Source organism: Chamaea fasciata, unplaced genomic scaffold, assembly GCF_029207755.1.
Source record: "Chamaea fasciata isolate MVZ Bird 193981 ecotype frontalis unplaced genomic scaffold, bChaFas1.0.hap1 SCAF_24, whole genome shotgun sequence".
Lineage (NCBI taxonomy): Eukaryota > Metazoa > Chordata > Aves > Passeriformes > Sylviidae > Chamaea > Chamaea fasciata.
Genome location: NW_027094109.1, coordinates 2,311,491 through 2,339,424, shown reverse-complemented (window position 1 = coordinate 2,339,424; position 27,934 = coordinate 2,311,491). Strand labels below are relative to the sequence as shown.

Here is a 27,934-nt window from a genome sequence, read left to right as displayed (position 1 = left end):
ACACAAGCTGCTGTCAGAGAGGAGACACCGGGCTCGATGGCCCATCAGGCTGTTCCGCTCTGGCAATTCCTATCTAGCCGGTAAAAGTCCAGGAAATTGGATCGGTAATGGGAACGGGGGCCTTTCACCTCCAGCCCAGCCATTCACGTCCAGCCCGGGAGGGAGAAGGAAAGTCATTACCAGCCTGACGGCCGGGCAGCAGCCGGGCTGGGGCTGCAAACCACCAGGAAGGTGAGGAGCGGGCTGCACCCGTCCGAACAGCGGCGGTTCGGGGTGACAAAGTTGTTGGGAGCTGGAGGGAGCGTTCCCTGAGCTCCCAGCACTTTCTGCCAGCAGGGATGCTGCAGAGCTCCTCGCCCCCGCCCTGGCTGCAGCCTGAGGATATTCCCTCCTATTTACGGAAAACACCGGGATATTTACACTCCTCTCCCAGCAAGGGTGCTGCAACACTTCGGTCCTGCAGAGATGAAGGACGCGCTTTGATGCCGGCTGTTTTTAACAACCTCACGCTGCAAAACCCACCCCCATTCAAGCGATGTGCTCGCACCCTCTCAACACCCCGGGAGGTGGAAAAGCTCTGAATTCATCACGGACAAGGAACCACGGCAGCAAGAAATGAGGGGCTTCACGGCCACCACAGAACTGGTGGCAAGCAGAGAAATAACCACGTTTCATCCTGCTCCGTGAATAACTTTCCTCCTCACCCCAACTACAGCACAGCTCACGCCAGGGATGGTGAGACAAGGAAGGGCTGAGCTGCCTCGGCAGCCTGATTTAGCCAAGGTGTAAACTGCAAAAAAAAAAAAAAAAAAAAAAAAGTGGGGGGAAAAGGCCTCTGAGTGTCATTTTTCTTTGGCATTTTGCAGGAATCCCCACGCTTTGGTACCCAGGCTGTCGCATCTGCAAGCTCTGCCTCCAATCTGTAAGGCTAATTTGTTCAACAGCTTTGCTCCCCCTTGGGAACGGGGGGTTGCTGGTCACAGAAGAGTGATTAAGCTTTTGGTGCATCAACATTAATGAAAATCAACACTAATGAGTGTTCTTTTATGGCAAACCCATAAAAAGCATTAGGACAGGTAAACGGGGAAAGAGCCAGGCAAAGCAGCAAGGTCCTGTGCTCCTACAAGCTGCACTCACCTTTGCCAGTCCCTCACATTCCTTGCAGACTTACCCACAGCATAATTCAGATTAAACTCCCAGTCAGCTCCTGGTGAGAGACACGGTGAATTCAGAATCCTGGAAAGGTTTGGGTTGGAAGGAATTTAAATAAAGTTTAGTTGCACACCCCAAAATGGGCAGGGACACCTTCCACTAGAGCAGGTTGCTCCAATCCCATCTAAAAGAGCCTCACACACTCCCAGGGTGGAGCAGCCACAGATTCTCTGGGTGTTATCTCTGCACATTGGGAATGGGATGCTTCCATCCTTACCTACCCCCCTTCTGCCCTCAGGGGTAAATTTGACTAAACTGGCACCAGGTTTGGTTTTTACTTTTCAGAAAATTCACTCCTTGTAAAATAGGCAAAAAACAAGAAGAAAATGCTACCCTGAGCCAAGGATTTGGCTCCTGAGAGCAGCCAGACTCCAAGAATAGAGACAAACCTCTGTTTTAGGGCAAATAGCACCAGACCAAAACCTTCCTGGCTGCACTCTGGGCCCCAAAGTAAAGCTCAGTTGGAGAAATCACAGATAATCAAATTGTTTCCCCCTTCCAGCCTTCAGCTGTGGCATCAGGGCTTCAGAACCAGCACAGCCATAGCATGGAAACGCCTGGCTGGGGATTTTTATTTCTTCCCAAGGTGCTTCAGCCCTTCAGATTTTCCGAGCCGTCCTTTAGAGGTTCCAGATCTAAACGGGATGATTGCAGGAGGCTTCTTGTTACAGGACATCATTAAAAATAATGTATGTGCTTGAACTGCAGTCAGCGGGGCCGTGCCAGGGATGAGCGAGGGGAAAGGAGAGCTCTCTGATCTTGGAAAGAGAGAACAACCTATTAAAAGGGAATTTAGTTCTCATGTAGAGCTATCAAACCCTTGGAAAGCCCTGCTCTCTGCCTCTGGGCTCTTGTACCTTTCAAGGACAGCAAAACTCCAGGTTTAAGCCCTTCGACTGTATTTGAATATTTAATTTTTTTTTAAAAAAAGGCAGCTCTTGTACTGCTTTGGCACCGACTCATTGGAGCAGGAGAGCTGAGGCCCTGGCAGCTCCTGCAGTTTGAGCTCAGTGATAGTATCTTCCCCTTGAAGCACCAGCCCCAGTCACTCCAGTGGAACAGAAATAATCTCCTTTGTTAAATATACACACACCCAAAAAAAAAAAAAAAAAAAAAAAAGAGACCTTCTAAGGCTGGAATTCTCACTAAGGTTTGACAGAGGAGAGATGTACAAGGCGCCCAGCTGGGAATTCCCTCCCTGTCACGGGGATGACAGCGAGGAGGCAGCTCAGGGATTTCTCTCTCAGCCTCCCTCCCTCGCAGCACCCCCAGCCCCAGCAGCACCAGCCCCTTCTGCAATTGAAAAGGCTCCTGCAGACACCACTGCAGATCCCACACAGATCCCAGATCCTTGGGACTGCCGTAAGAGCTGCTGGGAGTCTTTACTGACCGGAAAAAAAGCTGATTTTTTGCTGCTCAGAGAAGCTGTGGCTGCCCCATCCCGGGGAGTGTTCCAGGCCAGTTTGGACAGGGCTTGGACAACCTGGGATAGGGGACGGTGTCCCTGCCCATGGCAGGGGTGGGATGAGATGAGCTTTAAGGTCTTTTCCAACCCAAACCATTTTGGGATCCTGTGATTTTAGACAGGGAGAAATGAACTCCTGCACAGCCCTGGGCCCAGCCCCTCATTGCTCCACTCCTTCTCCACACATTCCCAGTCTGTCCCAGGAAACAGACCCACTCCTCACCTCCCCAGTCCCCAGCTCTGCACACACCTTCCACAGAGAAATTCCAGTAACACCCTCCCTTGGACACAGAACATTTTATCCATCCCACGAGTGCACATAGCCCCCGGTATCTTTTTGGTCTTAGCAATGTGTTTATTATTCACGCAGTCATTTCTTCCTCCACCAGCTGAGAAAAGTGGAGAGAGATTAATTCCTGAGGGGGGGAAGAAAAAAAAAAAAAAAAAAAAACAAGCAGGGTTGCTGCCTTCTTTTTTTTTTTTTCCTTTTTTTTTTTTTTTAGGGACTCTGATCCATTCAAAGAGCTGCCTTCTCCAGGCCTCCCGTGTCAGTGTTGATTGAGTTTGTTCCCTCCTCACCTCCTGGTTCTGTTAGAGTATCTTGTCTCCTCAGTATTACTGTCGCACTTCCTTTTCATATGCCTGAAATACACACTATTGTGTTCTGACTTTTAGTTTTTGTGCAGGGATCCCTTTCATGTCTCGTCTTCTGTAAAGTCCTTTTTTCTTGGCAGTCAAGTGTGTGAATGTTTGCTGCCAGGAGATTTTGCTTCCATTGTATTCCAGACATATTATAAGGGGGGGTTTTTGTTTTGGGTTTTTGGGGTTTTTTGTTCTATATTGTCTGTGAGGTGTTCCGTGGCATTTTTTTTTTTCCATGCTAGCATGACTTTTGCCATGTGGATGCTGCCTGCCTTGCTCTTGCCCCTGTGCACACAGGAGCAGCATCCTCAGAAATGAGCATGAGAAGGGGTAAGAGGGCAGGAGCTGGAGCAGCACTGCTCAGGGACACAAAGGAATTATCTCTCCCCACATTCCACGTGGTTTGTTGCCTGCGTTCCCTCTGCAGAACTGGGACAGGGAACAGCAGAGTGGTCTGTGCCACATCAGGATGCAATTATGACCAAAAAAAAAAAGGTAAAATAAGATTTTGGTCCTAAGGTCCATGAAAGGACTTTTCCACTAATCCTGATCTAAACTGCCACTGGATTTTCCTCTGCTAAAATTCACCTCTCAGGCAACTTCACTGGCAGATTTCAGCCCTAAGAACAGCAAGGTCCAGGTGAGCAAAACAAAAAGGGAAAATGTGTTTTTAGGGAAGGCAAGGGCATGAGCCTCTGGGGGCTGCTGCAGGGCAGAGCACAGGGATCCCCGTCTGTCTAAACTGGGATACTGAGCCCAGTAAAAAGAACCAGCGAAAGGGAGTCCCCATCACCCATCAAGAGCACACATTTTGGTCACTCAGCAGTGCCAAAACGTCACTCTCCATCTCCCTGCCAAGCTGAAGGAATCCTTCCTGCAGCTCAGCCTGGCTCCTCAAGCTCTGCTCTTCCTCACACTCCACCTTCTCCAGGTCAAGGAAGAACTCTGCAGCCCCTTTAATCAGCCGGCACAGCTCCACCAGTACAACCCAGTCACGCACAAGAGCACCAGCCTCAACACATGGGGTGTTTCTAATCCTCTAGAAGTGGAAACATCAGAGAACCCAGAGTTTATACGACTTCAAACAACTCTACTGGGGGCCTAAAGTCAGAACAGCTTCTAGAGAGATTAGTTCTCCCGTAACACGCTCGTGACCAGGCTTTCTGATCTCTATCAGCATCCCTCAAAGAGCAGATCCTTTTTCCATCCCTTCTTTGGACCCCTCTCCTCAACTCTTTGACTAATTATAGTTTGTTGGTTGTTATGGCAACTAGAGATTTTCTCTCGGCCTCCAACTCTCACAATTTGGCTGTAAATTGCAACAGTGGACGAATACAAATGGAGTTTTAAATCCTTCTTGCTTGCCAACCTTCTTGGTAAATCCCCCCCCCCACAATGGAAGAGCTGCCCCGTTGGCTTGATGGGATTGTGGTTACTCGGGGAGGCTGCAGAGCCAGGGCAGCCCTCCGAACCCCAGGGAGGGTGAGGAATGGCAATGGGATCATTCCAGACTCCACTCCCACCCCAAAGGGGCACGAGCAGGACTCATCACCCAGCAGATATTAAATGTACAATGTCACCCTCTGCATCTCAGCCCTGCTGGGACACTTTTCCCCACAGCTGCTCAGGAATAATTTAAGGCAGACACACACCAGGAGCCAGGCTAAAGCCAACTCAGCCCTTTCCAGATGAGGATGGATGCTCCAAGCAGGACTGCTCAGCCAAGCCTGGGATCACTTGTTTCAGCTGGTGCAAAAGCACAGCCAGGAGGCCACACCAAGGGCTTCCCTTTCCCCCTTTGTCCTTATCCCCTTGTGCACACCCAGATCACGGATTTGCACAGCCCAGGGACATGAGGCTGATCCCAGCAGCAGGTACCAGGTCACCCTGCACTGCCAAGGAACGTGGTTCTCCTCTCTGCTCCTCAAGCGCCTCACCCCAAGGACAGATGGATGTCCCTGGGTCCTTCCACAATATTTCAGTTGGGGACAGTGAAAACACCGCTGTGGACTCCATTTCTGAGCAGACACAGCTGTCCTTGGCTGGGATGGGTGGTGAATGGAATATGAGCAGCTCCACCAGGGTTTGGAACCCTCCACTCATCCAGCACAGCATCCCCTGCATGGGGACAGGGCAGGGAAGCAGCTTTCCCACAGCACACGGAATCAGCTCTAGAGCAAACACTGCACTCTGCTAATTTTCACCCATATCAGCAGTACAGGGTGACCAGATGGGTAAAGTGAGGGGAAAAAAACAAACCCTTGTCCTGAACTTGCAGAGACAGCAGCACCATCCTGAGCTGTGATCCAGCTCCCAGGAGCCACAGAGAGCTCCAGTTAGAGGTTTGGCAAATTAATATGCCCCACACACCGCTGGGCTCTGCAGAGTGAAACATTCCATGCCTTACACTGCATTACCGGCCAGAAAAAAATGCAGATCTCATCCACTCGTGACCCGCCGTTATCCATCACACGTGTCTGGTCACGTCCAGCTGAACCTCAAATATCTCAGGAAGGATATTCTGCTCCCTGTCCTCAAGGACCCTGCAGCCAGGGCTTTGCAAGTGCTGAATTATTTTGGTTCAGCCATGAAAGCGACAAAGGCTGGAACACACCAAACCAAATCAACTTTCTCCTCACCAAAACTAAACATGAGGTTGATGAGGATGAAATCCCATGAGGGTAGAGCAAGAAATTTGGCTTTCAGCTACGTGATGCGATGCAAAAATAACCCCCAAAAGATGGATCCCCCAACTGGGACCATGGATCACATCCCATTTTTCCTCCTAAACTGGAGCAAGGGTCTCCCAAAGGGCTGGTGAGTCCTGGCACAGCTGCCCAGGGAAGTGAGGAGTCCCCATTCCTGGAGAGATTTAAAAGCCATGTGGATGTGGCACTTGGGGATGCGGGTTAGTGATTCTACTCAATATCTTACACCAAACAAAATCATTCTGTGATTCTTCCACCTCTCTGGAGGGCAGAACTCACTTTTCTGAGGAGCTCATGTAAGTAACCCACGGAAAATGGGAAGTACCCCCATAAAGCACCATCAGCACATCCCCAGCTCACAGCACAAATGGGACATGATCACCAACCTGCCACTTGCAGCCTCCCTAGGATATTGTGAAGAGATCCAGCTTTAGGACCACAAAAAACGCCCACTGGGTGTGCAAGGGGTGGCCCAAATTCTTCCCACTCCCCCCAGAACGGTTCATCCTCTCCTCGCAGGGCTGTGGATGAGGAGGAAGCTGCTCTGTGACATCCATGGAGTGCCTGCTGATGGAGAGCTCTGTTTACCAGGCCAGCTGGGGAGGGACCTACCAGCAGCTCCCGGCGTGTAGGAGATCAATACTGTAATTGGGGCCGTTTGTAGCACATGAACTATTGTAGCAATTGGGGCAAGGAGTGGAGAGCAGGACGGGCTGGCTTAGCAGGGCCCTGCTGCCCTCTGCTGTGCTGATGGGGGCCTCCTTTGCTGCTCTTGGGATGGGCCATGGAGAGGGGATTGCACCCCAAATGTATCACCGGGGAGCTCGGACCCACAGTCCCCCCGCTGCAAACCCCACTCTCCCCCCTCCTGTGCCAGGTGAGCTCTGGACCCCCCACGTCCCCCTTTGCAGGCAGGTAAAGGGCTGGAGTCCTCTTTTTTTTTTTTTTTTTTTTTTTTTTTTCCAACTTAAAACCAGATTTACACCCAGGAAGTCTCAAACCTTCAAATTGGTTTCAAAGAGGCAGGGAGAAGAAAACCCAACAGCTGCTCGGATTGGGAGGAAACAAAGAAAATGAAGAGTTACAAGTGGCAGTGATCAATAAGGCATCAGGAGGCTGACAGCGAGCCCTGTGCTCAGCCTGGGGGAGCGAGGAGGCAGCTGATGAGGGTTTTCCCCAGCACACAGAGCCTTCCCAGGGGAATGGGCTCCCCTCCCACATCCAGCACCACGTCAGGATTCCTGAGTGGGCCCATCAGCCAGAGGGAAGGAGCAGCAGCTCCATCTTAGAGAAAATAAAGTGATGGAAGGTCCTCTCCATCTCTTTCCATCCCTGCGACTGTCCAAGGCCAGGCTGGATGGGGCTTGGAGCAACCCGGTCTAGCAGAAGGTGTCCCTGCCCATGGCAGGGGACAACGAGACGAGCTTTAAATGTCCCTCCCAACCCAATCCAACCCATTCCATGACTCTTCAGCCTCTCGCACCTCTCAGGATGCCACAGCAACTCCAAAAGGCTTTGGACGTGGGAAAAGAGCCCCTGATGCCGAGGTTTTGGCCAGGCTGGCAGGTTAGACCGAGGCGTGGTTTTACCCCCAGCCCAGGCGGGACGTGCTCAGGTGCTGCACGGGCACCGTCTGCCATCTCGTGGGCAGCGGAAGACTTTTCCCGCAGGGCTTCTCTCTCCCCTTTGTCCTTATCAGGCATTTATCCCGTGTCCAGGCGTTCCCCGCTCCCCCCGCACACGCAGCATCACTCTATAGGTCACCGAGCTGGCTGTACATTGAGGGGAATAATTCATGGGCCAATAATCAAATATTGAATCAATATTCAATCAATATTCAAATATTAAACCAATCGATATTCAAATATTTTAATATTTGAAAATATTGGATATTATGATGACTTATTATTCATAATGATATTCAATATTATTCAGATATTGAAAGCATAGTTGTATCCACATATTCTTTATATATTCAATACTTTTACCAGCAAATTTTCCTTTCCTTTTTTTTTTTGTTTTTTTTTTTTTCCCTCTGCTCCTTTGGAGTCTTTCCTGAGCAGCCTGAGGGCTTGCTGCTGTATCTTGCTGTTTAATTGCATCTTTACACTCCCACACACTCTCCAGTTGGAACTTTCTGGAAGCACAGAAATCACCTGAGGCTAGCAGGCTGTGAATTTCTGGTCTTCTCCAGCAAGGAAAACCTTCAGTCCAGCCTCTCCCAGCTGCCCTGCTCAGCTCAGCAACCAAAGAGCAAATATTTGAGAGAAATGTGACCTCTTTATTTTACACCTTAGAGATCACGAGGTCTCCTGTTCCGCCCAGGAGAAATCCAGAGGAAATCATCTCCACCACCACCCATTCCAAATGATTTGGTTGCCTTTCTCCTCCATCCCCGGGAGCCATTGAATGGAAAACCCTCAGCTCCAGGTCCCAAATCATCTCCCAAAAAAGCACCCCAGACTCCTGGAGCAGGCTGGGGTCCCCTCCACTCCCAACACAACAGGGTCTGACCCCACCTTTCCTCCTCTCTGACACCCGCAGAAGCCTCCCAAGAAGGATGGACAAGAAAAAGAGAGTAAGCGAATGTACCAGGCACGATTCCCACAGGATCTGCAATGCAGATGGACTGGGAGAGGCCAGCGCAGCCCCTGAGACAGCAGTGCTGGCTCTCAGCGGCGTGGGACCGGGACAGGCAGGAGGGAAGCGGCACCGGCAGTACTGGCAGCTTCTTTACAGCTGGGATGAAGAGTTTTCCTCCTCCCGTGCAAGTTTCACACCGCGACAGGTGGATACGCAGCCCCAGCCACTTATCGGAACATTAAAGTTCTCCTAAGCCGCCGAGTTAATTCCTCAAGCGCCCTTTCAAAGGGCTAGATAAATACAATCCGGGAGCATCTCCGCTCCCTCGGCTCACATATCTTTAGTCAGGCAGAGAGATAACATTTCATACAGATTGAGACAGTTTAAGCAAAGGTTGCTGGTTAACCTTTCCAGCGATGGCTGTTTCCTGCGCTCCCGTTTCCCTCCCCAGCCAGGAGAACCAGGGCGAGCCCAGCTCCTGCCCGTCCCAGCACTTCCAGGAGCAACGAAACTTCTGTCTCCCCACGCCTGCCATTTCCAAGCCGCCACCTGTGTTTTTTCACCTCATCCAAAACAGAGCTGTGTTGTTACTCCATCGTTAGAGCCTGGGTAGTTCACTCCAGCTCAGCCTGTCAGCCTGGCGTCACAGCAAGGTAACATCCATCCCCCCAGTGAGACCAGCCCTCACTTCAAGGAGGTGTGAGGATGCTGCAGTGCACCCCTACACCTGAGCAGGTGTTTCTATATTAGGAAAAGAGTTTCAGTTTCACCCCTGAACTTCTAAGGAAGAAGAACCAGAAACTTCCATGGTTCTCTCACTGTAATTATCCCAGTGCCAGGACAAAGGCACCTGTTGGAATCTTTAGCTGTTCCTCAAGGAATGTCGGTATTTTCTGTCGGGCAGCAAGGCAAAAAAACCCTCCTAGATCGTTGAATACTTAAGAGAGAGCACAGAGATTCTCGAGGCTTTTCGGGGTGTCTCAGCAGGTGCAAGGGCCCTCCCTGCACTGTGCAGGGCTTTTATTCTTTTGTTCCGTATAGTTTGTTATTTTCTCTTTAACTAAACCTTTTGCGTTTTCAAAACACCTCTGATGAAGCCAACTCGCTGATTATTCTTAAGCCATTTCTGGGAGGTTGCTGGTCACCCTCAGAGCTTGATACACCTTCGTGGGGCTGATAACACACTGGCCTCACGCAGAACTGTATCATAAAACCCTCCACAACACTGCTTACACCTCACCCTAGCGACGCTGTTTTACACCACAACAACACAGATTCTGAGCTGCAGAAGTCTGAAAATGACTCCCCTATTTTTGGGATGTGTCTCCCTTATGTACTATTTTACACAGATCAATTTGATTGGTGACACAAAGGCAAAACCTCTTCACTCACATTGGTCAGAGCAGAGGGACATCAAGAAGAAGTCCCTCCTAGGGAAAGGAATGAATAACAAAGGTACAGTTACAAAAAACACTTTTCCTGTTTACAGAAAATTCCGTGGGAAAAGAATTTCAGAAAACCAAAAGATCTCAGGCACGGAACCAGGGCTACACCCTTGCAGTGGGAACTGTGGACCACCCTGACTTTGAGTGAACTGGGCGCCCAACTGAGCCCCCAAGCTCTTCCCAGATGCAGCAGGACCCTGCAGCCTCAGCACGGCCAGTGGAGGTCTTCACCTCAACAGCAAAGAACAGCCCAAACCCAGCTTTCAGTTCTCAGAGCTGAGTTTGGAGTGAGGGTTTTAGCAGAAACCGTCAGCCACAGGGTCCAAGCAAGACACAGCCCCATCCCAGACTCCCCTGCTCAGCTGGGATGGGCTCCAGGGGCAGCAGAACTGGGTTCCTTTATCCCTCACCACAGGAGCCCCCGAGCAAACAGGCAGCACCAGAGCGAGGTGGGGAACATCTCCAAAGCCATGGCTGGCACAGGAAGGAAGGAGGAATGCTGGCAAATGACAGAGCCCTTATCTTAATTACAGGCTTATTTGCATTTAAATGAAGGTTATTCTATAATTACCACCAAATGTTTTGTGTTGCAGCTGAAATACCTCTCCATGGGCTGTCAAGCTCCTTCCCATTTTCATTTTCTCTTGCCATTCTTCTGCTTTCTAATCAGCTGGCACACGCAGGGACGGATCCACACGGCCCAGCAGAGCCAGCCCACCCTTCAGAGGAGGCTCGGGTACCCCCCCAGCCCAGCATTCCTCCCAGGGAGAGGGAAAGGATGCAGCTCCCTGCCTTCCTCCAGCGGCATCATGGGCGAGGAGCAGCCCCGAAGTTCAGGCTCTGGGGTTTTGCAGGCTTCAAGTCCCAAACAGAAGAGTTTTCTGTGTGCACACGCACATTAAGTCGTTAATTAACTCAAACTTGTTGCACCAGAGTGCCGTGAAAGGCACAAGTGTGGGGAAAACCTGTAAGAAACCAGATTCAGGGAGAAAAGGGATTTGGAGCGAGAGCAGTCCCACACATCCAGCTCAAATTCCCTAACCGCAGGTTGCTGGAAACCAGCATCTAAGGACATCTCCAGCCTTTGCTGTCCTTTCGTTGTCCATGGTGATTCCTGCCGGCAGGATGGACACACACCAGAAGCCAGGAGCTGTGTTTGCAGCGGAGCTCACACATCCTGGCAGGAGACAAAGCTCTCCCATAGAGAAAATAACACCCAATTACATCTTTTCCAGCAATCACAGTGAACAAACCCATGCAAATGGCCAAATTAAGGCTTGAAAGGAGCCTTCTGCCATTCCCTAAATTGTTATACCTTTCATCAAACCCCTTTAACAATCTCTCTGAACCTTTTCTGTGTCTAGCCAGGAGATCCGCATTAACCAAGCGGCCCATCCAGGGCTGAACACGACAACAGCCATTACAGACACAAAGTCTCCTGTTTACGAGGGGGTAGAAATGAAAATAGACACTTATCTCTCTCTAGACCCATCGCTTCTCTCCCTGCTCAATGCCGGCTCCTGCACAGCCTCCACATCCCCCTGCCAAACTCCAAGTCTCTGCCTCCATCTCATGGAGAGACTGGATCTCTTCAGCTTCGTTAAGTCGCATTTTTTTTTTTCCTCCTTAAACCAGACAAAACCCATCCCCGCTCCCCCAATTTCACATAGCCCCAGGCAGACTCAGAGCATGGAAATTTTTAGCCTGAACAATTACCGCTTGGCAGAGAGTTAACTCGCTGCAAACAGGATCCTATAATGGGCAGTCTTGGCTATAAACAACTTGACTGGCTTCATTTTAAGCGAGTTGGTACCTCAGGATAGATCTCCCCCCTCCCTTCCTCTCCCGAAGTCCATTTCACAGCTATTTATGTTTAATAAGAGGGAGCACCAGCAGCATGGGAAATCAGCAGCGCATCCACCCTGCAGGTTGGGTGCTGGTGCACACACAAAACCGATTTATCTCCTTCCTCCATGGCACAGACAGCGCAGATTTAGGCGCAAAGCCCTCCAATGTCCTGACAGGACAACCAGTTCCTCTTCTCCCAGCAATTCCAGCAAGGGATGAAAGAACCACAGATCCAACCACTTGGCCCCACAGCCAGAGCTGCCTTTCTGGTGTTTCCAAGGGCAAATGCCACAGCTGAACAGTTTCATCCTCGCTGTCAGCCCCAGACACTGCTGTTTCTCCACACGGAGCCCAGGAAATTTGGGGAAAACGCTATTTTTACAGCCCGGCCACCCTAAGTTGCACAGCAAGACTTGAGCGGGGATGTTTTGAGGTGCTGCTGGAATTTTGAGTGGGATATTTTAGCTGCAGAAGCCTCTGGCCATGAAAACTCCAGCAACTCGTCATCCAATGACACCCTTATAAAACCTGAAAGGCCCTGCTCCCTTTCCCTCTCCCCAGCAGCAGTTTCATCAGCCCACACTGATTCCCATCTCCGAATTGCATCAAGACAGTCGTGCAGCCCCGGCTCCCCTGGCAGGCGCCAGGCAGAGCACTCCTGTCACAGGAATTGTCACAGGAGTTGTCAGGGCTGCCAGGAGCCTTTGGACAGGGACTGCTGGGATGGAGTCACGGGCTGGTAATTAAGTGACAGCGTTTTCCTGACGAGGAGCTGGAGCCGGGAGTGGAGGAAGGATCCACTCCAGGAGATGCTGCAGGGGCTGGGAGGTGGGTACAGCTGCAGCACGTTGCATCTCACCGGGTGCAGCTCAAAGCTGGAAAGGATCTGCTCAGGCACGACACAAAACCCTCATCTCCCACCCTGATGGAGAATGACACCTGGTCCTGTCCAAACTGATCACACAAGGGGAAAAAAAAAAAAAGGCAGGAAAGTGCTGCATCATACAAGTATTGCTACTTTCTGTTGTGGAAAAAAAAAAAAAAAAAAAAAAAACACAAAAAAAACCAAAAAAAAAAAAAAAAAAAAAAAAAAAACCAAAAAAAAAAAACAACCAACCCACAAAGTGGCCTATCCACTGTGTTAGATGACCTGGAAGCAGATTAATTTATTTTTTTTTTCCCCAAATAGTTTTAGAAGGTCTTTCAAGAGCAAACCACTAAATTTTCCAGCACATCCGGGTTTGGGGAAATACTTGCTTTTCTATCATTTGCTGTAATGCAGACTGTTAACGTCTCATTGTTACATTACATGAGTGTTGATGTAATTTTAGTGTAGGGATTGATGTGTGATGTGAGAGGCCAAGGATAAAAGATCAAGCATTTGGAGACGGCAAGTTTTGTTTCAGAGCCCTCTTTAAGACACTGGGCTGCACAGAAAGGAGCTTCCCAGTGTTCTGTCTGAAGCCCTGGAAGAGCCCAGCACTGCAGGAATGCCAGACATCCCACCCTGGAGTCAGTGCTACCCTTCCCCTTTGCTTTCAGGGCTTTCAGTACAAAATTAAACTCTTCCGAGCTCCTAATCTAGTTAAAAAATCTCTTCCAAACCTTCCCTCCTCTGGAAAGGAAGGAAAAAAAAAAAAGAAAAAGAAGCATCACATCTCTTTTCCTTCTTCATCTCCCTCCCCTCTGCCTTCAAGTGCTCCTTGGAGTGTCTCTGCAGAATCATGTTTATATGCAGTGAGTGCTGTTGTTAGTTAATAACATCGCGATCGCTGAACCTCCCTAATGAAAGAGAGAGACAACATAAACTGTCATTTCAAACAAACATGCAATCAGGGTACCAGCAGCTCTGAAAATATTATCTTCCCCAATTTCACGGGCTTCACGCAGGAAATAGGCTGCTTTCATGGAGATCCTGGAGCATGGCTCCTCACACACGGGGCTGGGGAGCGGTGGGGACACATGAAAGCCATGAAATTGTCTGGGCTGTGAAGGAGGAATTGTTTTAACAGCTGGAGCCAGGAAGGACAAATAACAGCAGTGATTATATCTTCATTGCTCGTCGTAACCAATGCACCAGGCGAGTTGTAATTAGGCTGTGAAAGGCTGAGGGGCTGATAGCCAAGGCTTTGAGCTCGTGGGGAGACACAGCACGTTGGTCCTGCCCCACAGCCACCCTGGCCCCTTCAAAAGGGGAGAGCCAATCTCCTGAAAATGCTGCCTGACCTGCACAAAGCAGTGCCCAGGGTTCTGTGCCTGCACACCTCTTCCTCCTCTTCCTCACAACCCACATCACAGAAGCCCAGAAGGGTCTGGGTTGGGAGTGACCCCAAAGATCATCTCATTGCAGCCCCTTGCCACGCCTGTGACACCTTCCATGGGAACAAATTGCTCCAAGCCCTGTCCAGCCTGGCCTTGAACACTTCTGTCTCCACAGCTTTTCAAAAAAACACCATTCTCCAGCTCTGGGGTGATCCCCAGCAGACAAAGCTTTAGGGCTACAAAGCTGATTTAGATCAGCTCCATGTTTTGAAGACCTCTTTGTCCTAAAGAGCCACAGTGATGACGGCAATGCTCCTTCCAATGTTTCCCCTTTAAGTTCAAAGACCTGCTGAGGGCCTGGAGACCTTGGGAGAGCATGGATTGTCTTCCCAGCCACAACCCAGCTTGTTCAGAGCTGATGGAGGCAGGAGGAATCCTGCCTGGCTTTATCTGGAAGCACCTTACACAGCCGAAAAATCACAGGAACCAAATCCAGAACAGATTCATCTCACAGCTTCACGGTCTGGATCTGCTTGGATGAAGTGGTCCTTGTTTTTTATCCCAACCAGAATTAGTCTCCTGACAGTCCGTGTTCCTGCACAGGCTGAAAGGGACACCTCAGCTGAACAGAGAGCAGGCAGAGCCAGAGCTGACACCTTCCAAAGGCTTTCCCTCTGCTCCTTCCCCCCATAAACATGAGGGACCCCTCTGGAAAGCAAGACTGAAAGATAAAACCTCCTGTTCGTCCTGACACCATCACCACCAAGTGATGCCATCACTTCCAAGGAAAGTGGAAGAGGATCAGGGGAATGCATTGCAGGAGAAAAACTTAGAGAAAAAGGACTGAGTTTTCCCTTGCAGAACATTTCTTTATGGGCACCATTAAAAAAAAAAAAAAAAAAAAAAAAAAAAAAAAAAAAAAAAAAGCCAGACTGCATTTCTTTACTGGTCCCATCTCTGACCATCATGGGATGGAAGGAAAACAGGATGGGAACAGCCCATCTCCAACCCCACACCAAAGCCTGTGGAAAGGGACAGGGCAAGGGAGGTAAATCACAGCGAAAATTAACTTCCTGCAGGTAAAAAAGGGGTTAATTTCCCCTCACCCCAACATTTTAATCAACACCCCCACACTGACAGGACCTTGTGGAAGAGCCAGGCGGGAGGTGACAGCACTGCCACCCAAGCCTGGCTGCCGAATTCAAATTGTGTTTGAAAACTCTCCTGACATTTAAGGAAAATCAACAAGCATCTCAAGTGATGAGGGGACCAGGCATCTAACCGGCTGAATGTCACATTTAAAGCTGCAGAGATAGCAGCTGCTTTATCTCCTCAAGCAGGTGGTTGGGCTGGTAAACAAGGCACCGAGGGCTGGATTCTGCTCTTGCACCTGCATTTCCCCACCGGCAGCGACGGATTTCAAGTTGGATTTGCACCAATGTGACAGACAGCCAGGACAGGACTGGAGAGTCTATTAAACTTTAATACTTCTGAGCATCACCAACAACCAGCCCCCTGCCTCGACTCCCAATATCTACACGGGTCACAGCCACACCAGTAAAAAATTATTGATTTAAATCGGCGGTGCCCTTTTGGAATCAGTTGTCGTTCTGACTGATGTACAGATATGAGCAAAAGGACATTTGAGGCATTTTAATGCACTTTTTACTGCATTATCTCTCACCAGGATCTTCGCTGCTTCAAGGAAATGACTCACATAGCAAGTAGAAGAACCCAATGTAATTAACGACCTGGCAACTTTATAATGATCCTTTCTACATAAAAAGGTCTTCCCTATGCTATAAATAGACTTCAAGTAATTTATTGTGAGCCATATAAAGAAGAGACTGCTTTGACCTTGGGGATTTTAAGTTGTGGTGGGGTTTTTTTTAACAACCATAATTGCAAAGAATATTTTAAGTGATAGCCCTTAAAGAAAATTTTTTTTAAATGCAAAGTGAAAAGTGAAGGATCATCACAGCCTTCCAAGAGAATATTAACAAGGGTTCTCTGCATCATTTAGGGATGACATTTCAAGAATAAACAATAGATTCCTTCCAGTTTTGATGGGTGTTACTCTAAGCCTCAATGAACTGAAACACAGGTGGGGTTTTACTCCTCAAGTAGCTCCCAGGAAATTATGGGTTTGCAGGAAAGCTCATGGGGAAGCCAAGAGCGAGCAGTTTCAGTGCACTCTCCAGGCTGTACCGTGAGGCTGATCATCTGCCCTTTCTGAACCGAGCCAGGATGATCCACAGTTTGCAGAGAATTACAGAATATCCTGAATGGGAAGGGACCAGCAAGGATTGAGTCCAACCTCTGACCCTGCACAGACACCACAACAATCCCACCCTGGGCATCCCTGGCAGTGCTCTCCAAGCTCTCCTGGAGCTCTGGCAGCCTCGGGGCCGTGGCCATTCCCGGGGGAGCCTGGGCAGTGCCCAGCACCCTCTGGGGGAAGAACCTTTTCCCTGATATCCAACAGAACTTTCCCAGGCACAGCTCCAGCCCTTCCCTCTGGTCCTGTCCCTGCTCACAGAGAGCAGAGATCGCAGCTGCCCCTCAGGAGGACGTTGCAGACCCAGATGGGGTCTGACCTCAGTATCTTCTCCAGGCTGAAGAAATGTGCTTTACACACATCCAGCCCACACACCCTCCTGCTCATGCACCGCTCTTTGCTCCCCATCCTGAGCTCCCTCTGCTCGCATCAGCACTCGACATGAGAAGGAGCTCAGTCGTGATTTACTGTGGCGGGACTCTCGGTAAATTGTTGGCTTTATGTCCAGCCTGATTGTTTCATATTGGCTTTTACCGTTTGCAGTAAAGCCTTTACTCTCTGCCTCACACCTTCCCTGCCTGTGCATGTTTCCTGCTTTCCCCTTGTTTCTCATTTCATCTGCCTCGCGCGCCTTTCATATCCCCCAGTCCCCTGCATTTTCACAGGGACAGAAGCATAGGCAGGTGATTTAAGCAGGAGTTGAGTTCAGTCTGTCTGGGCTCTTTTCAAGGTCTTTGAGAGAGGCAGGGACACCTGGAAAGGGGTCACATCACACGCTGGATTAGTTGTGGCAGGACATCTGACACAGCGACTTCCACCCTTTGAAGTACCCGGAGCTGTTTTGATTCCTTTCCCAGAGCTTTGGGGATGTCTCGATTACAAGGAAACATGTTGAGCAGAGGAATAAATCCAGCCCAGGAAAGGGTAAGTTGCAAGTTTGACTGGAAAAAGCTGGGATGGAACCACTTTCCATCAGAGAAATGAGATTTGTTGGAAGAGAAGCACTTTGCGGAGTCAGGTCTTTTTCTGCAGAAATTTCATTTCACAGAAGAGGGAGAAAAAAAAAATCACATCTGACAACTTTGAATCATCCTGCTTTGATACTCCTCAAATCCGGTATTTGCATTGTTTCAAAACAACTTTAACCTCAGTCTTGTTTTCCCTCAATTGTTTCCCTGTTGTGTTTTTGCAACAAAGACATAAATAAGGTAATGCAAACCCGAGATATGTTTCTGCCTGTAATGTTTAAAGGAGTGAGGAAACGCAGCTTTTCGCTCCCATTCAAATCAAAGCCACCACCGCCACCAAAACTCACAGCTGAAGACAATTTCACTGGTGGAAGGGCATAAAAATGCGTTTCAAATGTATTTCAGAATTGGATGAGGATAGAGTCACCCTTTCCATCAAGTGGAAGTGCTTGAAGTAGTCAAGAAGCATCAAATTGATGACAGCAAAACACCATTTATTCACCTCTTCTAGGCTGTTGCATCATATTAAATATACAGGATTAAATTTTCATGTGATTTAAGCTTAAGTATAATTCTCACAATTAATTAAAGAGAAACAAAGCAGCGAGGCGTCAATACCCACTATTCCATTTTCAAATCACTTCAAACGCAGCAAGAAGGCTCAAAAACATCTCCAAAAAGAAAGTTATTCCTCCCCCCAAAAAAAACAACAACAACAAAGAATAAAAGCCCTTCTGCCATCCTGCTTCCTATTGACTATCAGATCACATCACTCCCAATCGCTACCATAGCTCACATTAAAAAATTAAGTCCATAACTGCAGAGAAGCATCTCCCCGTTTCTTTTATAGCTTCTTGCCACAACGAGCGATACATCTCCATTATCCCGGCGCTCTCACCAACACACAATAGATCTGAGCCGGCGTCATAAATAACATTTCGTGTAACGAAGTTACGCTGAGGAGAGCAGGCATAAATTAACACTCAGCCCTGTAACTCTAAATAGTATTTTAGGCCTTGTCAGAAACCAATTATGCAAAATATCCTCCTCGCGAAGATCTGATACTCGCAAGGATTACCTCGTTCCCAACACCGTGGTCAAGGCATGGGGATGTGGATTGGGATGGGAGGGCTTAGCTGGGGGGTGCTGAGATGGATTAAACCCTCTCAAGTCATCTAATTACTGACATCATCGCTGGGAAGCATCTGTGCACTTCCAAACAACGTTTCAATTTGCTGTTTGTAATGAAGACGCCTCTACCAAGAGCCGAGCCCGTTATCCCGAGCCAGTGAATATCCTGGAGCAGGAGGGACTACCAGGAATGAGATTTGCAAGGTTTAATCAAAGATAGTACCAGAAAAGCTTGTGCTGCCTGTACCTTTACACCAGTTTGGCCATAGCCCAAAGGAATACAACATCACCTCATTCCAGCCAGGAATGAAGATTAAACACCTTCCTCAAGGTCACACACAACCGAGTGGGAGAGATGGGGATAAATGAGAAGCATCTGTTATCTTTCCATCCCAGGCTGGAGATCCAAGACTGGAACTGGTCAGAAATCCCTACCTGGCTGTAAAAAAATCTTGGCTGCTTTCCTTTCAAATGAGGAATGAGTCTGAAAATCCCTAAGGATGTTTACTAAAGTCCCCAGCAATTGTTTACCAGCACGGATTTAATTGTCCCAGCAACTCTGTCCCTAAGAAACCAGCAGTTGGGGTTTTAATCCTCGCTATTATGATCCTGCTACCTCATGCAGCAGCCGTTCAGATTTTAAAATTCCCATGATTCTCCCCCCAAAAAAAGGCCAAGCAAGCTCCCGCTGCTCCTCGGGCACCACACTGGCTGCTCACACCTCCCTCAACTCCAAGAGTTTGCTGCAAAACTGATGGCAGATGTGATTTCCAGCTGGGTCTATAGACCGACCACAGCAGGTTCATTAATAACAATTATTAAGTGCTTTATGTTACAAATGAGGCCTGTAGGAATACAAAAAATACCCAGCCTGTTGGCTTGCAGGCTCTTGTCAGGGAGAACTGTAAATTCCCATTGTCACAACAACATCACCATGACAAAATGGGGATAGGGACTCGTCATAAATAAGGCTTTAAAATAGCTAAATCATCATTGGGGGGCAAGAATATAAATTAATAGTCAGATGAAGCCCCACGGAATGGCTCAGATTACAGCCTCCATTCATCAAGCACACGGATTTTCAGAAGCTGCATGGAAAACGTTCTCCTTTTGCTGCTTTCCAGCACCCAGGAGTTGCAACCACACAGGTCCAGGCATTTTGCTCAAAATATATCACAAATCCCTGCCAATAACTTTTGGAAATTGATAGATCAGGCAAGAGAGGAGCTGTTAAAATGATAGAAGGAGGAAGCTAATCCCTCCCAGTCATGTCCTCAAGAATATCCACGGTTCCTCAGGCAGGCTGGGAAGAGTTGCAGCTACCCAGGTAGTCAAACAAGGGTTGGAAAATGCAGAGGAGCAGGATGACAAGAAAAAAAACACACAGAAAAATTTAATTAATTCCTTTAACAATTTTATTCCCCAATAAATTATTTCATTCCCCACCCTAAGGGAATGCCCTGGAGAGGTGATAGGGAAGAGCAGAGAAGCTCCTTCTGCTCCACACTCCTACTAATAAGCTTCAACTCCTCAACATGTGGCACCATGGCACCAAGAAAGAGGGGAAAAAGACTCAAAGCTGGAAGAAACCTAGTTTTTTGTCTCAAAAAAAGATGGGAAAAGCTGTTTCCTTCTCCTTACCCACCAGCCCCCGCAAAGCAGCGATTCCCAGGATCCTGCAGAGGACACAGAAAATGGATCCACGCGCATGGGAGATGGCGAGGCCGCAGATCCCAGCTGGGATTTGTCAGGAATTTATTTTCAGTCGCTTCAGCCCGAGGCTGGATGCGAGGCAGCAGAGGAGAGGGAGCTTGTTCATCCCCTTACCGGGCCCTTGGGGCATCCAGTTCCCCCCCACCATGAAAATTTTAATAAAACCGGTGCATCGACTTTCAATTAGGCGGCCGTAAAACGGTTCATTTTCATCTGTTTGTTGCACAGTAACACAGATCCTCGGGAGGAAACAGCGCCTTTTCCAGACTGTCTGCGACGCAGAGAGCATTAATTGAATATTCTGTTGAAACCACCTTCAATTAGTGCCTCTGAGTTTTGCATGACATTCATCACTGCAACTCGCCCCGCTCTGCGTGCGGCACGTTTGGGGTTTCGTGATGCTCACATCACATTAACTCACAGCATTAGCCCGAAAATAACAATTTTATTTGCTAATGAGATGCTAGTTGGGGCTGCTGCATGAGGCAACACCGCCATGGCACGAAGCAAAATGGGTTCCCCAGCCACTAAATTACCAGTATTGATTAAAAATTCCTCATCTAACCCAATCCACGGCATTGCTCTTCCACTTTCGCTGAATGAGGGCAACCCTATAGCTGATGTTGCGCCATAGACACAGCTCCCTTCTTGGAGTTCTCCCACCAGAATTAAGTGCATTCAAATCCCAGATGGAATTCAAGCTATGAAGGATTGTCCTGTGGACCCTGAAGCATCATCAAGCTATAAATTTCCGTTTTTTGGCCATAGCTGAGGCAAAATTCGAGCTGAGTGGGGGCCAAGAGACAGACACAAGGACAAAAGGTCCACTCCAGGTAGCAGCGCCAGCTGCAAACATCCCCCGCACCAAAAGACAGCTGAAGACACTCATCCCAGGGCTGATTTCTTCCAAAAAACAAAGGAGTTTTGCAGCAAACACTGTCACAGACTCATCCAGTTCACAGAGAAGAAGTTCCTGCAATCCCCAAAACTCTGACAAGCTGTGATGCTGCACCCCCTTCCTCAGCATGGAGCAGAGATGCTGGGAAAGATATCCTGGTGGAAAGGTACTTTCATTACTCCAAAAAAAAAGGGAAAAAAAGGGGGGGGAAAGCATATTTCAATTTTGTATTCATCTCTGCTGACTGGGGGATCTTTTTCTGCTGAGTCCTTTCCACTCGTTCCTGCAGCTGCCAAGGTCTCTCCAGAGACCAAAGCAAGAGGCAGAGGGGAGCCAAGGTGTCTGTCAGGCACCAGGAGCTCCACATCCAAGAGTCCACGTGGAAGGGCAGGGCCAAGGAGATCCAGCAGGGGCATGGGTGGAGGATTGCCACACCTCATTGTGGGGCACCTTCCCCTCTCCCAGCTCTCCAACACCAGATTGATCCCAAACACTTGATTACAACCCAACATCCTCCCAGAGTCAGGACTGGCTATGAAGAGACACCACTCCAGCACCACAGCAAACCCCTGGAATCATTTAGGTTGGAAAAGCCCTTTAAGATCATCCTGTCCAATCCTTAAACCCAGCACTGCCAGGGCCACCACTAATCCATGTTCCCAAGTGCCAGACCTCACAGCTTTTAAACCCCTCCAGGGACTGAGGCCTTCTGGGCTACCTAAAAACAGAGCCCAGACAAAATAAAGAGACTAAAAAGCAGTTCTATTTACTGAAGGGCCTTCAGGTACATTTAGGGCAGACAAAGCCCCCCAGGGGCGGCACCCAAAAATGGACAATGGGTCATGAGTTTTCACACTTTTGTGTTTGGCCCATTTGCATATTGGGAGTTAATTCCAATTACAGCTTCAGGTAATGAATGTGGGTCGTGCATCCTGCAGAGAACAGGAATGGCTCAGCTGCTGCAGCCACTGTATCAAAGCAAGGCACCTTCACAGAATCACTGAGCTTGGGAAAGACCTCCAAGATCGAGTCCAACCTGTGACCAATGCCCTCCTTGTCACCTGCCCAGAGCCCTGAGTGCCACATCCAGGTGTTCCTTGGGCACCTCAGAGATGGGGACTCCAAACCTCCCTTCTAACATCTAACAACCCTTCCCATGAAGAATTTCCTCCTAACATCCAACATAAACTTCTCCTGGTGCAACCTGAGGAGTTTCCCCTTTGTGCTGTCCCTGTTCCCTGGGAGCAGAGCCCGGCCCCTACGTGGCTGCCCCTCCTGTCAGGGAGTTTCAGAGAGTGAGAAGGTCCCCCCTGAGCCCCATTTTCTGCAGGCTGAGCCCCCCAGCCTCTCCTCACAGAACTGACTCTCCCAACCCTTTCCAGCTCACCTTCGGACACACTCCCTGCCCTCAATGTCTCTGTTCCAGGGAGGGGCCAGACCTGGACACACCACTCGAGGCACCTCCCCAGGGAAAGCCCAGCCAGGTGAGGAGGATCCATCACTTCCCTGGGGAACAGTCTCAGCCTGCCCAGCTTTAAGAGGGCTGGAACATTGTAAAAAGAAGAAGGAAGCAGGTTTTGTGGAGCGCGTTGTCACTTATGAGAGCGCACTGTCACCTCCTGAGGTGACACACTGTATTAACAAGGTGATATTAATAAGCAGATCCTACGTGCAGAATTTCACCCACGGAACTGCAGTGACGTTTAACCTTGTGCCAAGTGCGCAGCAAGCTGATTATTTTAATTACAGGGTGGGATTTGTTTTTTTCTCTCCCTGTTGCAGTTCCATTATGAGCTTCAGCCACACCACTGAAAAGCTGAAGGCCAGGAGGGGTCCATGGCAGCATCCAACATCCACGTGCAGTTAGGAGTTGGTCACCTGGCTGAGCACCACCACTTGAGGTCTCCTCCCAGCTCCAAATCACTGCTCAAGCCTCTCTGTGCCACACTGCTGGGACATTTACTGCTCAGTACAGGGCAACTCACACTTTTAGTACATAAAACCTCTACATTTACATCGGAGCTTGGAGTTGGGCTTTTGGCTTCCACCAAAGACACGGAAAAACCCACAAACAAACCCAAACACGGTGTTTCTAAGAAACCCCACGCAACAGCCGACAATTTTTTTTAAATTGTTCCTTAACTTCCTATCTGCAAATCTGCAGAGCACTCTAATATAATCAGGTCCTCCGCACAAGGGATTAGCAGGCTTATATCCCGTGGATCCAATCAGGAAAGTCTATCAGCAAAACATACTTATGTTGATACAGCTATTATAATCTGCATAATTCTTCTGAGTTCACATACTTAATGGATAGCAAACAGAGTCATTACTGCTGCAACTTCCATCCGTAGGATCTCTACGAGCCATTCACTGCAGTGTTTTTTATTATTCATAGCTTCAGTTATTGATTTTCAGGAGAAGATACATGCTTTTAAGCACCATAAAAGCAAGAGAGGAAAACAAATAGCACCATTCCAAGATTAATACGCTGCTCATAATAAAAGTGTGGCTGTCACATCGCTCTGGGTTGAGCCGGTGGAGCCTTGACAAATTCCATGCAAAATGGCTGAGTCGCTTAAGCAGCTCATTAAATAATTTAGAGGCAAGTTTTACTGGAGGCAGGAAAGTTCTTCCCCAAATCCACTTCCTTCGATTTATGAGTCTGGAGTACGTTAATCAACACAAGTTGATGCTGCTATCCCAGAAGGGCACAGAAGTGTGGAGGGTTTAAGGGACGTGTGGTACAGGAGGTGATGGAGTGTGATCCCTGTAGGAGGGTTTGAGGGACATGGGATATAGGAGATGATGAAGTGTGATCCCTCTGTGGACCACATCTGCAAGCATTCCAAGCCATGGGGCAGCTCACAAGTTTGGATGCAGTGATTATCCATGCTCAAATAATGGGACACCAGGAATCCTCAAGGTGTGGCACATAGACCTGGGAAGGGCAAGGACAACACATCCTTCCCCTTTCCCAGCTCTCCAACACAGGATTGATCCCAAACACTTGATTACAACCCAACATCCTCCCAGAGTCAGGACTGGCTATGAAGAGACACCACTCCAGCACCACAGCAAACCCCTGGAATCATTTAGGTTGGAAAAGCCCTTTAAGATCATCCTGCCCAAACTTTAAACCCAGCACTGCCGGGGCCACCACTAATCCATGTTTCCAAGTGCCAGACCTCACAGCTTTTAAACCCCTCCAGGGATTGAGGCCTTCTGGGCTACCTAAAAACAGAGGTCAGAGAGTAAGAAGCGGCTCTATTTACTGAAGGGTCTCCAGGTACATTTAGGGCAGACAAAGCCCCCCAGGGGCTGCACCCAAAATGGACAATGGGCACGGCTTTGCGCACTTTGATCAGTTTGGTCCATTTGCACATTGGGGGTTCATCTTCCAATTCCAGCTCCAGCTAATGAAGTCATTGACCCCAAGTTTGCTGCCCCCAACTCACTTTTGTTTCCATCTCTGGGGCCTGAGGCAGTGAGGTGTCCTTGACTGCCAGGCCTGGAGAGGAATTGTTGTGTCTGCCCAAACTGGGGAAGCAGCAGCAGCTCCCACTGTGTGTGGAGTTTGGAGTTCTGCACTAAAGAACTGCAGGATTATAGATGGATGAAAAATATTAAAGTTAAAATCCTGAGGCATCAGGATAGTGACACCACCACTGCCCTGGACAGCCTGTTCCAACCCTTCCCAATAAATTCTCCCTCATATCCAACCAAAACCTCCCTGGCACAACTCAAGGCCTTTTCCCCTGGTCCTGACTTGTTCCCTGGGAGAAGAGAGCAGTCTCCACCTCACTACAACTCCTGTTCTCCCTCCCCTGGCAGACAGGGCTACACTATCAAATCAGTGGGTGACCAGAGCTATCAACCCTTGCGGAAAACATTCCCAGATTCAGGATATTATGGGATGAGCAGCTTCCAGAGCCCAAGAGTCCCTTCAAAATCCACATCACAGGGCAGCACGCACAAAGCTAAGTTCAAAGCAGACAGAGTGTGGCAAGAAAAGCAACAAGGCAGTCACTTGTTCACTTAAAGGCTTGCTTAGGAGGCAGAGAACCTACCAAATTACAACGTTTTCTTGGCAACTGGGGCCCCATCATGGTCTTTTTGTTCCAGACACTGTCCAGGCAGTCTCCATGTTAATAACCCTGCTTCCCAAAGAGGCATGAAACAAGGAAAACACCCACAAAACCAAATGCGAGGAGCCAGTCTGATATAACGCCTAGGCAAGGAGGGCTGTGAATAGAGGGAAGCTCTGCAATGAGTTATTTTTGATGCAGGCACCCAAAGGACTTCATAAACAACTCTCCAGGGCTGTGCTGGAGTTGCTGCAGAGCTCAAGTCAAAGTCCAAGCTGAGAAAATCATCCCAAAAGCTTCACGTACTCCTCTGAATTCCACAGAAAATTCTGGTGTCAGTCTTCCATATTCGACCTCTTATTTTAAACATCCACCCCATTTATTTGCAGGTCTGCAGGAGAGACTCATCCTCCTTAACAGCACAGCAACATGGGCAGCAGCCCCAAATTTCACTACAGAAAACGGTTAGGGAGGGGATTTATATTGCCCCACTTTCCCCATCCATCTAATTAAACTATTCCTGCTTTTTCTGTGGCAGGGGGAAAAGTGTGGAGAAGAGCCCTGGGATGAAGCTGCACCCGAATTGCAAGAAGAGAAACTGTACTCTAAGTCACTTCCCACACAGAAAACTGCTGTCAAAACAAGGAATTGCAGGTATTTCTCCTCCTGGGAGGAGCTCTAGGTGACGGCACACTCCAGCCAGTTCATTGTTTCCAGAAAAATTTTACCCATCCTATTAAAACTCGCCCAAAGCAGCTTTGCAGCCCTTTCCAAGAGGGGCCAGGTGGACAAAGCACAATTCAACTCAACTGGGCATAAACATTTAAATTTCCAAATTTTACATTTCCCAAATTCCTCCCTGTCCCCAGCCTTGTGCTTGTGACCTGGATGAACCCAGGTGCTTGGGAAAGGCAAAACACCTCGGACTGGTGGTTTCAGCCCCAAATATCAGTGTCTCTCATGCTGGAGGATTACCAGGAGCTGCTTTGCTCAGAGCACCTCCCCTCCCGAGCTCTGCATTTCTCCATTCACAATAAGCTGTCAGATTCCTGGGTTGCACCTGGTATAAATTAAACCTTTAATTGGCCTCGCCAAGTCGGGAACTACAGCTCCTTCACACCACGGGAAGAGTGAGAACCTGCCCCAGGACCTCTCCCACCCGCAATAAAAAAGCCGGTGGGGGAGCAGGGGCGTTTGTCACCTCCAGAAAGGTGATTTAAAAGGGCTGGCATCGCTCTGGCAGCTCAGCATCCCCCAGCTCTGCCGTGCTGGTGCACAGGCAAGGCTGCTCAGCTCATCAAAAACCTCTCAGCGGTCCCAAATCTCACTCGGAAAAGGGAAGGAAACAGCTGGGGAGGGTTGGAGGTAAAGGGCAAACTGAGGCACGAGGTTTTAACCGCAGCGTGGTGAGATCCAGCAGGAGAAGGGGCTGGAAATCTCTCGGAGGGTTAATGCTGGAGCAGGATAAGCCAGGCTCAGCTGTTCAGCTTTGTTAACCACAAAAGCTCAGCTCGTCCCCCAGTTTGGTGTATTCTGGAGCCAGAAACAGCTCACAAGCCACACTTTTCCTTGTGAAAATAATCATTCCAGCATTTATCGACACCCACCTGACACAGGAGCTTGTTCAACATAAATATTTACGGCATAACACACAACAGAGGGGTGGGAGCACCCAAACCACGAGGGGCACAGCACAGGCAGCCCCAGAACCCACAGACACCCCTGGATGTGCAGGAAAGCATCATCCCTCTGCTTCCTACAGGATGCAGGCTGCAAAGAGCCCAACTGAAAGGCTAAAAATAGCATCCTTAAAAAAAAAAAAAAAAAAGAAAAAAACCCCTGAAAACTCAGATTCAAGCAGAAAGATTTTGATTAAAAAGTAAGGTTTTGATTAAAGGCCGTTTTCTTTGGTGCCTTATCTTCCTGCGGTACTCAGACAGAGCTGAAAGGCACTCTCAAAACTGACATATCTGGGGCGACTTTTACAGTCTCACAAAATTCCTCACTGGAAACGAACAATTCCACCTCAGGATTGCCATCCCGGCCACCTGCAGCACCCAAATCCCACCCAACACGCCCTGCCACAGGCAGGAATAACCTCTACTCCCACTTTTAGGGGGTTTTTTTTGCACTTAGCACCAGCCCAAGAGCCACAACCACACACAGGGAGGCAGCAGAAATCCCCTGGCAGGTTTTGGAGGTTGCAGCTGAGGAGTTTTTCAGCACCAAACACAAATATCTTGAAGAACAAACAAATCATGCAGCAACACTGTCAACATCTGGATGCAACCAGGACTCTGGTAGCAGTGGGGGCCCCCCTCAAGTCCCCTGCTCCCCAAAGTGGTTTTAAATGAGTTTAAAATTTTTTTTCTTACCTTTTTGCAGCGATGTCTCATTCCTGCTGCCATCCCGCGTTGTCGTTTTCATGGGGTGTCCCCGCAGCTCCATAAGCAACTTTAGGGAGCCTCTTCTAGAGAGAGTTTGGGGGTCTCCGCACCTCCTCAGTCCCACCAGCAGAAAATCCAGGTGCATTTTTGAACACCCACGGAACATTTAAGTCCAAACTCCTTCGGGAAGAACCCCAACACCGCGCCCAGGGGCTCCACATCCACAGAGACCCGACACAAAACTGCTGCTCCCCCAGCCCCGTGACAGCTGAGCAGCATCACCCCATTAATTACCAACCGCCACTA

At 48.9% G+C, this 27,934-nt stretch overlaps 1 long non-coding RNA gene across 1 annotated transcript; it reads right to left on the bottom strand.

The window, feature by feature from the left end:
* LOC136300796 (uncharacterized) lies at positions 1–27,934 on the bottom strand. The gene is made up of 3 exons (XR_010723733.1): positions 27,617–27,934; positions 1,138–1,207; positions 1–457 (listed from the first exon to the last, which is right to left on the bottom strand). It is a non-coding gene; the product is annotated as an uncharacterized lncRNA (long non-coding RNA).